We start from the raw sequence: 6,000 nt of genomic DNA on the forward strand, positions 1-6,000 counted from the left end.
ACACACACACACACACACACACACACACACACACACACATACCCAGCGATGTAGGGAAAGAGACATTTTTGTCTTGAGTCTTTTGTATTTTTCCTTCATTAAATATTCAGCATTTATTACTCTGTGTGTGTGTGTGTGTGTGTGTGTGTGTGTGTGTGGTGTGTGCGTGTGCGTGTGCGTGTGCGTGTGTGTGTGTGTGTGTGTGTGTGTGTGTGTGTGTGTGTGTGTGTGTGTGTGTGTGTGCGTGCGCGCGTGCGCGTGTGTGTGTATACATTCTATAATGAATTGCATCATGCAGCTCATATACCTCAGCAAAACAAAACACACTAGAGGCGGTACTGTAATCACACCGACACGGCTGTGATTGGCTCAGAGGCATAAAGGCGAGGTTTACGATTCTATTGATGATTTTGCCATTCATTCTGACCCCGGCAACAAATCATTCCATCAACAACAAAAAGAAAACATTGCAAAGCAAAAAGCTGTGGCCTCAGGCTTTCACAACAGATGCAGGACTATGATATGTATATACATCAGCAGCACTACGGCTGTGATTCAGTTGAGAAAGCCTCGAGCAGTGGTGTAAGGTAACTAAGTACATTTACTCAAGTACTATACTTAAGTACAATTTTGAGGTACACCTTTAATTTACTGGAGTATTTAAAAAGTACTTTTACTTCTACTCCACTACAGCTCAGAGGCAAATATTGTACTTTTACTCCACTACTACTAGTTACTTTGTAGGTTTTGATTATTATTACAACACTTACAATACCCACTTCAGCTCTATATACATTTCGGCCATTTGAAAATAGACGATCTACAAGCTCACAATGCGTCGCATCTGTGAGCTTGTAGATCTGCTATTTTCAAAAGATTTGTATTCATTTGAAAATGTGTAAATTGGGACATTCTACATAATGAGTACTTTCTACTTTTGGTACTTTAAGTACATTTTGATGCCAATACTTTTGTACTTTTACTGAAGTTTAGAATTCCGGAATTTCTACATTGCAGTATTGATACTTTTACTTAAGTAAAGAAATGTAGTACTTTTTTCACCACTGCATATCAGCAGCACTGCTGTGATTCAGTTGAGAAAGCCTCGAGGTTTTCCCACAGTTCTTTGTTTTGTGGTGCTGCAGTGCTGTCATAGTATGGCAGCGTCAAGCCAATAGGCACCGCACATCCGCTCTAAAGTGCCAGGCGTGGGGCAGATGTCAAAATGCAAGAAAAAAATAAGAGTCGGCACACTGGATCATGATCCGAAACAGTAGCCTGGCATTGGCCAGACTGGCGTTATCAGTCTGGCCAATGCCAAGGCTACTGAAACAGGGGTCTTCAATGTTTTCCAGGCCAAGGACCCCTTAGCTGAGAGAGAGATGAAGCAGGGACCCTTCACCCCCCCCCTCCCCCCCCTCAGGCACTGTTACCTTCTGATGCATTTCGGAGCCTCGTGTTTTGTATGGGTTGGGGTCTGTTATGTCACGGTTCTATACGGGTCGGGTCCGACATCTCTCGGAATTGCTCGGGGTCCGGACCTCAGATTTCTAATAATAGCGACGTATAACTGACGTAGCGGCCCGAACCTCTAGAGTCTAGTAGGGCTTTCACCAACTAGTCGACTAGTCGACTAGTATAACCACTAGTCGACTTTGTTGGTACTAGTCGAATAGTTTAAAAAAATAAATAAAAAAAAAATAGGTTTTTTTTTTTTGTTTTGTTTTTGTAATTTGTTTTAATGCCATAGTAATGGCCCATCTTACTATTATTATTATCCTCCTGACTTAATTTTTTATCAAAAGGGGGTCAAAAGTATGCCCAATAAAAGCCTATTATTGGGCAATGGGGATCCTTGGAGACGCTGCTGTGGTGCTGTGCTGCTGTGCCAGAAGCGCTTCCCTTAAAATGCCATAAAAATAAGGGCAGGAGGATAATAATAATAGTAATATAGTAGTAGGATGGCATTAAAACAATGCCCCCCCCCCCTAAAAAATACATAAATTAATTAATTAATGTAAATTTCGACTAGTCGACTAGTCGACTACTACTTGGTCAAATGAGTCGACTAGTAAAAATCATTAGTTGTGAATGCCCTAGAGTCTAGTAGTAAAAAGTTTCACTGAGAGAGAAACTTTTTTATATCGCCATGAAATTGATTAAATTAAGATTACAGTCCAGTGTCTCCCTCAGCCGTGAACTCTGAGCTGATACAGCTTATCGGTCCCTTTGGTTCTGTTATCAGTCCCATCAGAGAGGACCAAGGTCTGTGTTAACAGGACTAATGGTCGGGGGCAGGGCAGTGGGGCTGATAACACTCATTAAGCCCTATCAGTTACCACTCGTCGTGGCCATAGCTGAATGGGGTATAGAGAGCAGTGGTTTTCAACCTTTTTCATACCAAGGACCCCTAAATTGACATACATTTGGCCGCGGACGGACCCCCATCTGAAAAGGTTTTGTGCTTAGGGACCCCCCAGAAGCAAAGCTTTGAGTTAAAATGTTCGCTTTAAAAATATATATATATTCAAAGATATGCACACATTTGAAAGATTTTTCTAAAATAGCAGATCTACAAGCTCATAGCGCGGCACCGAGTGCCGCGCTATGAGCTTGTATATCTGCTATTTTTGAATAGCCATAAGCTAAGTGGTTAAAACGATTGTTTGTGACGCTATGTTAACTAATTTCGCTGGGGACCCCCCCTCGTACTCCCCCCCAAGGACTACTGGTGGTCCCCGGACCACTGGTGGTCCCCGGACCACTGGTTGAGAACCACTGCCATAGACTCTACAGACCGTAAATGAAGCCTGTTCTTCAGCAATTTCAAATCCGCCATCTTTCTACAGTATATCGCGTCCTATCACAAGCAACCGAAACGAATGAATGCTATTGGTCGGGACCAGAGCGGGGGTGGGGAATGAATGCTATTGGTTGTGTAGCTTGTCAATCAAAGCGTCACAAGGTAGCCACGCCCCTCCTAGAGCATACCCTACTACTTTATCATCAATTTTTAAATAATTGAAAGAAGACTTTAAACTAGAAACGGAAAGCAGAGGCCTATAGTATTTATGACCATGATTATTAAGGTCATAAAATCAAGTCTAAAAGTTCGGTAAAAAAACCTTCTGACACCAGCAGGGGAGTAAAACAGCGAAACTACAGGCCAACTACTGGCCAACTGTCACTTACCCTCCTGGAGAGCCCTCCTGGGAAACAGAGGTTCAATTCCCGGCCCCCCGGCAATGTGTTAAGGTGTCCCTGAGCACAGACACTTAACCCCTTAAAGACGGGGTGCCGTGATTTTCAGTGATTCCCCCCCTAAAACATAATCATCAGGTATTATGGTTATACTAGGAGGAAGATTTTTTCAAAAAAGTGTACAGAAATTGTTAAAATTATGTTTTTATGTGGACACGCCTCCAGTTCATTAAGTATACCTGGTTCTCACCTTAGCACCTCCTCCACCCACCTTAGCACCACCCACCTGTCCTAGTCCCTCCTCCTCCTCATGCCCACACCCTGTTGTGTTATGATAATGAGGGGGAGGGTATGGCTTTGTGATGTCACTAAAAGCGCTGTTTCTCTATTGGCACGTTTGACCCTCAAGGTTTCAGCCTCCAGGAAGAAACTCCAAATAGTCAGAGAAGACATAAAACACCATAAAAACACCACCGGGGGGCTCAATGAAGTTCTATCAACCTCATAGACACATGAAAACAGTAAAAGTGCAAAAACATGGCACCAGCTCTTTAACAGTGACCTTGTGGTTAGAGTATCCACCCTGAGATTGGGAGGTCAGGGGTTCGATTCCCCGGGGTCATAACAAAGAGAAGGAAACAGCAACCCTTCAGAAGTTCAAAGAATAGGCTTTGTACCAAAAAAAAAAAAGGTACTCAGCGCGGAGGCCTGCCAGCAGCACCTGCCAAGTTCTCCCTCCCCACACTTCTGGGAGATCCCAGCCGGTTAGACCATTTTGCTTGCCAGGGCAGTTCCTCGTGGACAGTAACTAGGCCAATGCCCTTTAGGAATGATGCCCGTTGGGAACGATTCCCGCTGGGAAGTCACGCCCCTGGCCTCTGTGTGCCCAAACTTGGACAATCCGAGATCCCACTGACTCCCATTATAAATGGTCCCCGGACCCCACTACTGCACAACGAGATAAACCCTGCCGTGTCATGTTACAACCTCCCGCCAAACCCACGAGTCGACACACTGGAATGCAGAAGTGGTTGTTCTCTAACCCCAAGACAAAAAATAAATAAACCTGTTGAAGCGACTGAGGTGTGCTGAATGTTTGCCATTTTTTTTTTTTTTGCAGAATGTCCGCCTATAATCAGAAATGGCGATGCTAGGGTTCATGTGGTTACATAAGACTGTGGGTATGTGATAAATAATCAAAATATTGAATTATCAAATACAAATTTGCCATTGCCCCAGGCAAAATGTGTAAAGCCCTGATAAGATGTCAACCACTGGTATCTTTCAATGCAAATTCCCACTGAAAGGATCTCTCTCTCGCTCTCACACTCTCTCTCTCCTCTCTCTCTCTCTCTCTCTCTCTCCTCTCTCTCTCATCTCTCTCTCTCTCTCTCTCTCTCTCTCTCTCTCTCTCTCTCTCTCATTCTCTCTCTCCTCTCTCTCTCTCTCTCTCTCTCTCTCTCTCTCTCTCTCTCTCTCTCCCTCGTCGTCTGGAGTTGTTTCCTTGTCACTGTGGCCAAATGCCTTGCTCAAAGGACAAACGTTGGGTCCCTTTCTCTATGTGAAATGTTTCGAGTCGACCCGTTGTGATTTGGCACTATAATAAAATTGAATGGAATTGAATTTACGGTCTACATCAGAGGGATATACTGCCTATATATAATATAATGTTGATTGTCACACAGAGAGCCAACATCATAAACCCTGTGTGTGTGTGTGTGTGTGTGTGTGTGTGTGTGTGTGTGTGTGTGTGTGTGTGTGTGTGTGTGTGTGTGTGTGTGTGTGTGTGTGTGTGTGTGTGTGCGCGCAGGCGCGTGTGTGTGTGTGTGTGTGTGTGTGTGTGTGCGTGTGTGTGTGTGTGTGTGTGTGTGTGTGTGTGTGTGTGTGTGTGTGTGTGTGTGTGTGTGTGTGTGAGAGAGAGAGATTTAATCAATTATATGGACTGCATTATTATGCACACACACCCGCACGCACGCACACGCACGCGCGCACACACATAGCCTCGCGTAGCCAGACGATATCACTGCGTGGATATGAGTCTGGTGCTTTTTTTTCCAAGGGGCGGGATCAAAACAATTGTGTGTGTGTGTGTGTGTGTGTGTGTGTGTGTGTGTGTGTGTGTGTGTGTGTGTGTGTGTGTGTGTGTGTGTGTGTTACTCACGTGGAAAAGGCGTTGTCTGTCTTTCACAGCGTATTCCTTTACAGTTGTTGGGGTTCGTCTGACGCCTTGGTCCTCGTAGTAGAAATACAGCTGGTTTAAACCGTTAGCAAACGCTACAACACCTGCACACACACACACACACACACACACACACACACCACACAGCATAATTCCATATACTTCATATTTCCATTTGCTCCTTACTGAACCTTATTAAAGTTTGTTGTGTGCGTGCGTGCGTGCAGGTGTCCATGCGTGTGAGTGTGAGCTCACAGTGTGAGCTTGTAGATCTACAATTGTCAAAAGATTTTTTTAATACATTTGAAAACTTCTGAAATGGGACGTTCTGCCTAATGAGTACTTTCTACTTTTGGTACTTTAAGTATATTTTGATCCCAATACTTATGTACTTTTACTCAAGTAAATTTAGAATCCCGGACTTTTACTTGTAACAGAGTATTTCTATATTGCAGTATTGATACTTTTACTTAACCCATTAAGACCTGGAAACTGTGTCATTTTTAGATTTGGGCTATTCAAAAATAGCAGATATACAAGCTCATAGCGCGGCACCGAGTGCCGCGCTACGGAGCTTGTAGATCTGCTATTTTTGAAAAATCGTGAAATGGTGTGCAAAT

At 43.9% G+C, this 6,000-nt stretch overlaps 1 pseudogene across 1 annotated transcript in view; it reads right to left on the bottom strand.

The window, feature by feature from the left end:
* Positions 1 to 6,000, bottom strand: part of LOC308102160 (short transient receptor potential channel 5-like) — a 60,629-nt pseudogene that overhangs the window by 15,655 nt on the left and 38,974 nt on the right. Inside the window, exon 11 of the transcript in view lies at positions 5,363 to 5,484. The product of the transcript in view is annotated as a short transient receptor potential channel 5-like (transcript). The remainder of the gene's footprint in view (positions 1 to 5,362; positions 5,485 to 6,000) is intronic.

The sequence above is a fragment of the Gymnoscopelus braueri genome, assembly GCF_963280865.1.
Source record: "Gymnoscopelus braueri genome assembly, chromosome: 15".
Taxonomy (NCBI): Eukaryota; Metazoa; Chordata; class Actinopteri; order Myctophiformes; family Myctophidae; genus Gymnoscopelus; species Gymnoscopelus braueri.